Source organism: Zalophus californianus, chromosome 8 (assembly GCF_009762305.2).
Source record: "Zalophus californianus isolate mZalCal1 chromosome 8, mZalCal1.pri.v2, whole genome shotgun sequence".
Classification (NCBI taxonomy): domain Eukaryota; kingdom Metazoa; phylum Chordata; class Mammalia; order Carnivora; family Otariidae; genus Zalophus; species Zalophus californianus.
The window spans coordinates 102,074,263-102,085,219 of record NC_045602.1 but is presented as its reverse complement, the minus strand read 5'-3'; the positions used below and the strand labels follow the sequence as shown (position 1 = coordinate 102,085,219).

The 10,957-nt window shown below is 39.1% G+C and overlaps 1 long non-coding RNA gene across 1 annotated transcript; it reads left to right on the top strand.

Annotated features, from left to right (window-relative positions):
• Positions 1-762: 762 nt before the first annotated feature.
• Positions 763-9,734, top strand: LOC113937138. Its single transcript, XR_003524512.1, has 3 exons — positions 763-896; positions 9,286-9,405; positions 9,648-9,734. It is a non-coding gene; the product is annotated as an uncharacterized LOC113937138 (long non-coding RNA).
• Positions 9,735-10,957: the final 1,223 nt, after the last annotated feature.

Below are 10,957 nucleotides of genomic sequence, written 5' to 3'. Positions count from 1 at the left end.
CCTAAAGCAACCTGTTACAGCAAAAAGAGCCCTGGATTTGGCATCTATGGTATGGTTTGGCAAGTTATTTCACTACTTTCAGCATTGGTTCCCCCTAGCCAACACCCTGTAAAAAGGGAATTCTAATATCCATTGAGAAGAAGCAGTGAGATAACGTATGTTTAGAAGCCTGGGCTGGCCTGGTGCAAAATAAAGGCTCAGTGTATGGGTGTCCTCTCTGTGGAGAGGGCAAGGGGTGGGCAGAGTCCTTGATTCCAGCGAGGGGGAGGGCACTATCATCCAGATCCGCAGGTCTTGGTGGGCTGTGCCTATGCCTTGTGGGAAGAGCAGCTTGGGGCAGACAGGGGAACCCACCCAGATGCATGGCCTCAGGCTGGAGGCTGGCCACTTCACAGCTAGCTCTCTTGATTCATGAAGCCCTTCACTGGAGCCATTTTCTTATGAACCTGCCTTTATTTGCCCATTGCACTGTGTTTAGAATGCAAGTCTGTGCTAACTTAATGCAGGTCCTTTTAATGACACACTGCAGTGTCCTCAGGATAAAGATGGAGAAAAGCCACTTGTCCTCACTTTGGAGGAACAAGAGGAGAGGCTCATGCTGAATGATGCCGAGGTTGACTGAGGACACACACATGCGTTTTATAGCAGCTTAATTTATTTTCTGCTATTGCAAAAGTGAATTATATCCTCTTATTTCTCTGATTTCAGTGGAAGAAGATCTGTTAGACACAAAGCGAAAGGTCCATTAAAATGACCGTGCTGGGGGAGACTCCCTGCAACAACCCGAACAGAGGTTTATGTGGGACGATGTCAGAAGGAGAAGACCTGAGGCATAAATTTGGAGCCTCCTGAAAGGGACTTGAAACTGGGATGAGATTCAATTCCTACAGGTTTCGGTGGGAAATTCATGCTGGTCAAAAACAATAATAATAATAGTAATACAAATAAGCAGATAGCAAAATGTACCTTTCATGGAAAAGGTGAATGATCTGTGGGACTCAGTATCTCATGGCAGGGTATCTATATGATTCCGGTTGGTCATTTCTACTCTGTCAGGAAGGAAGGGAAAGAAAGGAAAAGAGAGCAAAGTTCTAATATGATACTCATTTTGTACTAAGATTTGGGGAAATATATTTAAAGTTATCTGTTCATCTCAATGGTGGATATATTTTTGTATTTAGACACGTTGACAACAAAAATGTATGTGTGTGTTGGAACATCAGGGCTTTGTGATGACAGATAGTAGGTCTTAAAAGCACTAGAAGTTATTTTTTTAATTTTATGTGTTGTCAGAAGAATACCTAATATTCTTGAGAGGGAAGAACATATTCCCTGGGAAAAAAATCTTAATTTTCATATAACATTAGGAAATCTCAACATTTCTTAATAAAAGACAGTAAAATCACTGGGTCCTATTTGGATTGGCTTATGAAGACCTCAGTGGCTGTTCTTGCTTGAAAGTCATCCTCATAATGGATTTAAGTAGAATTTCTTGGTTGCAGAGTTCACTAGTTAGCTCTTTTCAACTGGGAAAAGACTTTAGATCAAACCATTGGCATTTAGGATAAGACAAAGAAATAAAGCTTCTCTCTGCTAGACATGTTACAAACATGTTTTGAAAATGTTTGAGGACTCATGAAAAGCAAATTTGTAGTGTTGCTTGTCTGTAATTTATTAAAGCAATGGTAGCAATTGAAAATTAAGACCTCACTTTGATATTTTATGCATATATATGTATATGCATGAAATGTATGTATATTTATATATAGGTATATCATATATATATATCCATATCTCAGTATATACCATATATATATATCCCCATATATATATATATATATATATATATATATATATGTGTGTGTGTGTGTGTGTGTGGTTGCTTGCTTCTACCCTGTGGTGTGCTTCTACCCTTGCTTCTACCCTGTGGGTAGGGGTGTTTAATGATTCCTACTGATGTGAAACTTAATTACTCTCCTGCTTTCTTCCACTTATTGGGATTTGTGGGAGAAAGGAAGGAAACCTTGAAATCTCCAGTGTCTAGATTCTTCTCAGCTACTAAAGGATGAGTATCTGAGTTGGGTGAATGTTTGTCCAGACCAGTACCTAAGTAAGGTTGGGATGTGTGAGTTGAGGCTTCTTTGATATAGGCTGTCTCAAGGCCTTGGTCATAGGATGCCAGATGGGACCCAGGGATCTATCATCTTGTCAGTAGGAAGTTTGGCAAGTTCATAAGAATAAGTAATATGATTATTTGGTTCATACACAGTTCACAAGTTTGAAATGTTAGATCAGTTTTAATTTTCACAGAAATACTTTAGGCACTAAATATTTTTCTCAAATGTTTTGCATGTGCTTAAAGAATTGGGTTCAGTTCATCTTGACTAATATTGTATTCATAGAAGTGATTGGTCTTGGCAGTGGTATTTTCAGTAGTCTAACATTAAAATCAGTCGCTTGTGTTTTGTTTCTTGTTAAATTGTCTTTTATTCTTAGTGGTATATACTGTTATATCCCAATTGATGAAAATGGATCAATGACTTAGAAATACATCATTAAAGATAAAAATTGTATTAAAAACATGAGATTATATTCAGATAAAATTATGACATAAATAGTAAACAGGTCTTCAGTGTGAATACAGAATGTGAATTTATGTGGAGTGGAAATTTCACATGTGTAGCTAAAAATGAACAGTGTAAATGGGGAATACAATTGTTAATATCAAAAATCAAACTTTATTGGACTACTGAGGCTTCCATCTCCAAAAATGAAACTTTTGAAAATATGTTATGAAGCCATCTATGTTTCCATGTCATTTTCAAATAAAGAAACTTGAACTTATTTTTCAAATCAAATGCAAACTAATGGATTAGGACAAAGTGGAAAATTTTATCCCTTAAGTCAAAGAAGAGCTAAGAATGAGAGATGCATAATTCAGTTTTTCTCTTTATAGCAAAAACTAATATCAATCTTATTATTGCCCGAATCCTTGTAAAACCAGCCATAAAATTAATGGTAAGTATAATGTACAGAAAGGAGGCTGCACAAGTCATTACCAAAACAAACCATGACCAAAATTCCTTTGTCCATTGATACTGTCAAATATTTCTAACAGTTGTAGGCTGTTATGATCAATGCAATACTAATTTGACTCAAAAGCATCTTGTCAAAGGAGTCCCTTTAGCCCCACCTTCCGGATGATCTGTTTCTCTCCCCTGAATATTTTCCGATACCTGGCATACTTCCATGTGCACATATTGCTTGATGATATACCTCTGAGTATCACAAAATCATCATATTATAGGGACCAGTTGGGTATCCTAGGCAAATTTGTTTGAATCGGCTCAGTTCTTCCCGAGAGGTAACCATTATGCTAGTTGGTTTTCTTCCAAGTGAGTACAAATCATATTATACCTTTGTGATCAGAACTGTGTAAAAAAAAAACCACATGCTTCTTCTTTTTTTTTTTTTTTTGGAGTAAATGCTTTTTTATTTTAAAAGAGGATAGATGGTGTGTCTAGAATTCTTTTTTTAGGGGCACCTGGGTGGCTCAGTCGTTGAGCGTCTGCCTTCGGCTCAGGTCATGATCCCAGGGTCCTGGGTTTGAGCCCCGCGTCAGGCTTCCTGCTCGGTGGGAGGCCTGCTTCTCCCTCTTTCACTCTCCGAGCTTGTGTTCCCTCCCTTGCTGTGTCTCTCTCTGTCAAATAAATAAAATCTTTAAAAAAAATTCTTTTTTAAAATTTAATTTTATTATGTTATGTTAATCACCATACATTACATCATTAGTTTTTGATGTAGTGTTCCATGATTCATTGTTTGCATATAACACCCAGTGCTCCATTCAGTACGTGCCCTCTTTAATACCCATCACCAGGCTAACCCCTCCCCTACCCCCCTCCCCTCTAGAACCCTGTTTGTTTCTCAGAGTCCACAGTCTCTCATGGTTTGTCTCCCTCTCCGATTTCACCCCCCTTCATTTTTCCCTTCGTACTATCTTCTTTTTTTTTTTTTAAATATATAATGTATTATTTGTTTCAGAGGTACAGATCCGTGATTCAGGTTGATTTTATAGACACCAATTAGGATTAAGTTGATCTGTGTTTTCCCCGTCCTTGTATATTTGATTCAAGGCAAAAGCAAATTTTCTTCATTTAACTATGTCTATTTATTTTAGGATATTATTTGAACTTGAACATTCTGGTGTAGTTTATTGTTCCTTGTGCTCTGCACCACTGTATTTACTCTCTAACTATTGTGACTGTGATAGCCAGTGATCCAATTTACAGTTGGATGAAACCAGAAATGTACAGCACTTTCTACAACACCTGGCTCCTTAAATCCCTGCCCTTCTTTCTCCTTATTCCTTTCTCTCCTGTACAGAAGATGGGTTTGGTGTGTTTTCTTTTCTCTACTTGTCCTCAAAGGATCTCATTTGTCCTAAGTTTTGGTGCCAAGCTATTGTCCTATGATCTCTGTTTGCAATCTGTCTTCATCTTGTACCCAACTCACAAGCCCTTGGCACCTCCTCACTTTCTTCAAAAAGAAAAAAAAGATCCCAGCCATGCCAAATATATTAGAGAGAAACAGAATGTTTCCTGAATCTTCCAAAAGGAAAATGCAGAAGGGTTCGCATTTTCTTCTCCCCACCCACCAGCAATTTGCTCCAGACTTCTGCGCCCCAGGGGATCTTAAAGTCCCCTCTGGTATAGCCAGCAGCTCTCCTCCCTGTGCCCCCACAGAGTCTACACCTGGCCTTTATTATGCTCCTTTTTGTGGGGTTTTTGCTAACACTCCAAACACTTATTAAAGTGAGTCTTTCCAACAAATGCAATTCCCTAGTGAGAGGAAGTCTAATTAGGAAAAAAAAATGTCCCCTGTTATTACAGCAGGAAAGCAGGCAAGTAGAGAGGAGGGCGTATTTAATACAAAACAGCTTCCTTGTGCTTAGTAGGAAAAGTATTTCTACCAGTAATATGTGGATCTGGAGCTCCTCTAGCTTTCATGGTCCAACTAATTGTGTAAATTTCATTTGTTGAAACCTGGCTGTCATTTCTTGTCAGGAGGAAAACAAGAGATCCTCTGACTATACTATTCATCCCCTGATCACCTGTCAGCCTCACAGGAAGAAGCATCTTGCAATTTGTCCCTGCCCAGGCACTTCATCTTCAAACAGAAACTGCATCTTAATTATAGCCTTTAATGGGCTGTTTCACTCCAGGATCAATATGTCTGACAAAAACCAAGCTCTGCTAAAAGCTCATTAATTCACATCTGACTAATTCAGGATTTGTGATGATTTTGGCAGGGACCAAGCTAAAGTTTACCTCTTGTACTGCTGCTTGCAGAGGTCTAGCTTGGCCAATTAATTGGGAAGAACAGAGTTGCCAGGGAAGTATTTACAGCGTATCTATGTGCATGGAGATAACAGGCTGATTGTAGCTTCTCCCCTGCTCAGTTACTACTAGGCAACCCCAGTTAACCACTGTTTTGTATTAGCATCATGGACTTGCAAACTGCAAAGTGCACTGCCTTAAAATGTGTCTCTAGATCCACTACTTTTATTGCTTTGGGGTTGAGGCCTTTGATATATCGCATCACATCACTCACCCCACCTCTGATTTCAGCCACAGCTCCAGTGGACATTTCCACATGAAGTCAAATTCAGCTCTGCAGGCAGAGCCCGGTCTCCGGCGTGGGGTGTACAGGTCTCCTTGCCATTTTGCTCAGGGCTTCCTCTGAATCTACAGTAAGAACAGGCTAGAAGTGTAGGTGGCTAATGCCTGCAGAGACTAATGCTCTACCAGTGGGAAGTGGTGGATACACTGATGGATACTTTAGGAGGCATTCCATAGGCTTCTCAGAAGTCCTGGCAGAAGTGAGCCCCTGTGGCTCACAGCTGTGACCTTGATCATGTGCGCTTGTATTGGCTTTTCCTGCTTTCCTGTCTTACTCTCCCTGCTCTATGGCATCATTGTCCAAATAAACTACCTGCCCCCCACTCTGCTTTTGGGGAAACCCAAACTAAGACACCCACTCCTACAAAATTATGTATGAAAGTATGCATGTATTTGAAATGTTTGCTCATTCCTTAATCCACTCATTCCTTGGTAAGTATATTCCTTCCTTGTGCTTCCTGGGTTGGGATAGTCCTTTGGCAATAACGTTGAGAGTGCAGTGAGTATCTTCTTTTTTTCTTATTTGCACTTACAAAACTCTTTTTCCTTCTCCCTGAATGTCCTTTTCTTGGGTTATCATTGTCCCTTCTGCAGCCATCTATCCAGTTCTGATCTACCCCTGGTGCCATTCCTCTGCCTCATCCTTTTCCTCAAAATCAGCATAACTTATCCCCCCTCCTACTTTGTCTTCTGCTCAGTGTCCTGTTTCTTAGTAACATAACCCCTACTAATTAATATGGTAGACAAATCTGGTCAGAAGAGCTCATGTGTTTTTATATTACTCTGAGAAGGTAATAAGTATGTGGTTTACCAGGACCTTCTAAGCAACTGGGGCCTTTCCATTATCACTTAAGCCATGCCTATATTTAAGCCCATGTAGATGTGCCAAATGCTCTTATCTTCTTGAACTTCAGTGGTTGTTCTCTGAATTCTGTGGATCTTCCTTCTTCATCTTTTTGGTCTTCATCTCTTCTTCTTCCCATTATCTAACTCCTTGTTACTCACAGTGTGATCCAGTGACCAGTAACATCTGTTACACCTGGAAGTCTTCTATTAATGTAAAATTGCAGGGGCCACACCACATCTACTGAGTCACAGAATCTGCATTTTTAAAAGACCCCCCAGGGGATTCAGAGGCACATTAAAGTTTGATAAATATGGTGACTGATGGTGGTTTCCTAGGCTTCTAGACCTGTTCTTTTCCTCATCTTCCATACTCTCCCAGGCAATGTCTCTGCCTTCCTGGCACCAATAACGGTCAATAAACTGATAACTACAACAACTGATTTCCAACTCAGATCTCCATTCCAAGCTCCTGCTTGTTTGTGCAACTGTTCAGTTGACCGCTGGATGTCTGCATCTTGGTATCTCACAGGGGACCCCATCTCAAGATATGGAAGGGTGGTTGCTCCAGTGAAGCTGCTGTTGATGGGCTAGCCTGGATATCTATATCAATTGGGACCAGTGGAAAATTAGTCCAGGTGGTTAATTGTTGCAGTAGTAAAAGCAAGCAAGCAAGCAAACAAACAAAAAACAAAACAAAACCAATCAGTTTTGTCCTCTCTTGAATTTGTCCTTTGTCCTTTCTTGAAGGAGTCTAGGAACATTTTATTCTCAAAAATTAATGACTTTTCAAACTCTTAGTTCCATCCCCCCCCAAAAAATAAACAGCCTTGTGGGGGATACTTTTGGTACTCCTCCAGATTCCCTCTTCAGAGTCAGTATGGCTGTCCTTCTGCCACTGCAGATATCTGTGGATGTATCCACTCCAGGCAGTTGTCTTAAGCAGTAAGAAACTAATTTTCTCAAAGGTACACCCTTCTGAGAGGGTGGTCTGTGGCCAATGATGGGTCAATATAGGGATATGGAGGTCTAGTCCCCTTGTCTCAATTTGGAAAACCTCAGAAGGGCTTATTCTAGCTTCAGAGCTCTTGTAGGATCAGTTGAGGCCTCATCATGGGTTGGACTCTACTTCTACCTAGTACTCCTGTCTTCACTTTCCCACAGGTACCTCTAGAGAGGACTTCCCAATACCGGTTCGGCATGAAATACTCCATCCCAGAGCCTATTTGCAGAGAAAACAACCCAAGATACTACTGTTCCTCCATTATTTCCTATCTCACTAATGCACCAATATTTATCCTGCTGCTTGAACCAGACAATTAGGGATGGTTTTTGACTTCTCTCCCACACAAAGAAGTCAATGTTGCATTGATCTCTCCTTTCTATCCTTCTGACCATTGCCCCAGTTGATCTGTCTCTTTCTTGGAAAATTACAACAGCCTCATAACTTGCTTCCTCACTGCAACCATCATAATATTTCTAGAATTAAACAAATAATATCATTTATAATCCCTCTTCTTATATAATAACCTCTCAGCATAAAATCCAGACTTCTTAAGACACCATATAACACCTATTTGGTCCATTCAGCACCAGGCTTACCTCTCTCAGAGGAGTTATTGCATTGTGTTGCCACAGGTTAGCAGCTTTTCTCCATATGTAAAAGTGGCCTCTTTGACGCTGAGAATGTGTTTTTGTATCTCAGCATTCCTAGAACCTTGTCCAAAGGGTAGCATCAAGTAGGAATGTGAGTGGAAGTTTCCTGCAGACAGGAAGTTTCCTGTCCCCCCTGTGTGGGCTATTCCTCCCATCCAACCCATTCTAAATTCAGGAAGTGAAGTGATTTCACTGTTTGCTTATGTGTTTAACCTGTCATTTACCTTTACTTCTTAAGAACAACCATTTAAACTTGAGGGCATGATGATCCATTAGGAATTTGCTGGGGTGACTGGGCAGCCAGGATTTACAGCACTCTGTCGATGTGATTCTTTTTATGCATCCTGTAAATTTTAGTTATAGCTACACTTGTCTGTGGCCAGTGTGGACAAGGCTGGCTCCTTTTTGTAATTTCATAATCGCAATAAGATCATAAATCTCAAGCTGCCTTTTCTCTCTTCTTTTTCTTTTTTTTTTTTTGGTAGCCTATTGCCTGAAGCAAAAATGTCAGCATTAACAGACAGCCACTCTCAATAAGCCAGGCAGTGCTGTTTTAAGGTTATGTGAAGTTCATCCCCATCTCTTGACTAAAGGCTCAGTATTAAAAACTTGTGAGGATTTTCTCTGTGACCGAGTGATCACATCTTTCCAGAGCTGAAGGACAGGTGTGCAGATATGAGTATCCAGATGTTGGTGTCATCCTTACGCCTCACCCAGATGGTCACTAGTCTTTAGGAGATCGATACAAGTAGTTTGACAACGTGGAAATTTGTTCAGCCTTCCTGGATGTAGTAACTACCTATTATGTCACTATTATGTTAAGTCTATCCAAATGACTCCATCTGTGTTCTCCAAAAAAAATTATTCTTGAAGATTGGGATTTTTAAAAGTAAACATGGTATCTTAGAACAGATACATTTACTGAAAAACAGTGGAACAAAAATTCAAAGAGTTTCCATATCCTCTATACTTAGTTTTCCTCATTAACATGTTAGTATGATATATTTGTTACAAATAAATAACCAATGTTGATACATAATTACTAACATCCAATAATTTATTTATCTTTTCTTAGTTCTTTTTAACCTAATATCGTTTTGTGTTCTAGGATCCCATTTGGGATACCAATTTATATTTGATTGTCATGTCTCCTGAGGCTCCTCTTGGTGGTGACAGTGTCCTAGACTTTCCTTGATTTTGATGACCTGGACAGTTTTGAGGAGTACTGGTAAGTTATTTTGTGGAATTCCCTCATTTGGGATTTGTCTGATGTTTTTCTCATGATGTGACTGGGATTATGGATGTTTGGGAACAAGACCATGCGGGTAAAGTGACATTGTCATCACATCATATCAAAAGTACGCATACTTAACATGGTGTCGCTATTGATGTCAACATTGATCACCAGGCCAAGACAGTGTTTATAGGTTTTTTTCATAGTAAAGTTACTCTTTTCTCTTTCTTTTCAAGCTGTACACTTTGGAAGAGAGTCACTATGCGTAGTCCACACGTAAGGAAAGGAAAACTAATCTCTACCTCCTTGAGGGACAAGTATCTACATAAATTATTTGGAACTCTTCTGCAGAGAGATTTGTCTTTTGTCCTCCATTTATTTATTTAGTCAACCCTTTACTTATATCAATATGGACTAGTAGATATTATATTTTGGGTTATAATCTAATATTACTTTATTTTGTTGCTTAAATTGTCTCAGAACTGGCCACTGGGAGCTTTTTCAGTTGACTACTTTGTCTCTTTAACATACCCCCACCATTGTGGGGACGTTTTGTTTGTTTGTTGGAGTATTTCCTTTCTTGCTGATCTTCAAGATATATATGTATATGTGTATATTATATATATATTATAAGATATATAGAGCATAATATATGTAGTATAATGAAATGTATAATAGAATATAACATATACTACATATATTATACTCTATATATCTTATATATATAATATACATATAATATATATGTAATATGTAATATATATATAATCTTATATATTATATATAAAATATATAATATAGCATGTATATATGTGTGTATATATATATACACACATATATATGTATATATATAGCATTTAACATGCATTTTAAGTTTTTGCTGAAAGCATTATACATCGGATAATGGGAACTGAAGTAAATAGGCCTTTTGTGTAAGGTTTTATGTTAATCTGGCTAGGAATTGTATTGTGTTTAATATTTGCTGTAGCTATATCGTTTTGATCTCCCCTGTTGACTTTGGGCTTTCATAAGTGCTCCTCCTCAGAGTCCACATCTTGCAGCTCTTTCTGCTGAAACCCACTGTTATCACACTGGAGTGCTGTTGGTGTTGTGGTAAGATATGGCAGAATGGAAGTGTCCTATAACCTTATTATTAAATCTCAATCTTTCAGTGAATTCAGTCTTCCTGTGTCCCTGGACTATGACCTTCATAATGTTTCTTAGCTTTTCTTTTTCCCTTTAGATGGGACCGGAAGGCTCGTAGGGTCTGGAGTGGGAGGAACATTCCTCACCTAGCTGGGATGAGGCTCTGGCAGTCTTTTTTTCTGCAGAGCCTGTCTTCTTATGGAGAATGGTCTGGGCATATTTCACAGATTACCCTACTTCTACCTCCTGCACCAGAACCTTGAGGGGATCTTTCTTGAATCTTTACCCTGAGAGCTTTGTGCAGTTCTTGAGGTAAAACACACCAAAGTATAGGGTCTACCCTAAGATTGCAGCCCTAGAAACTTTTCATTCCCAAATCCAGCACATACTCAGTTTCCAG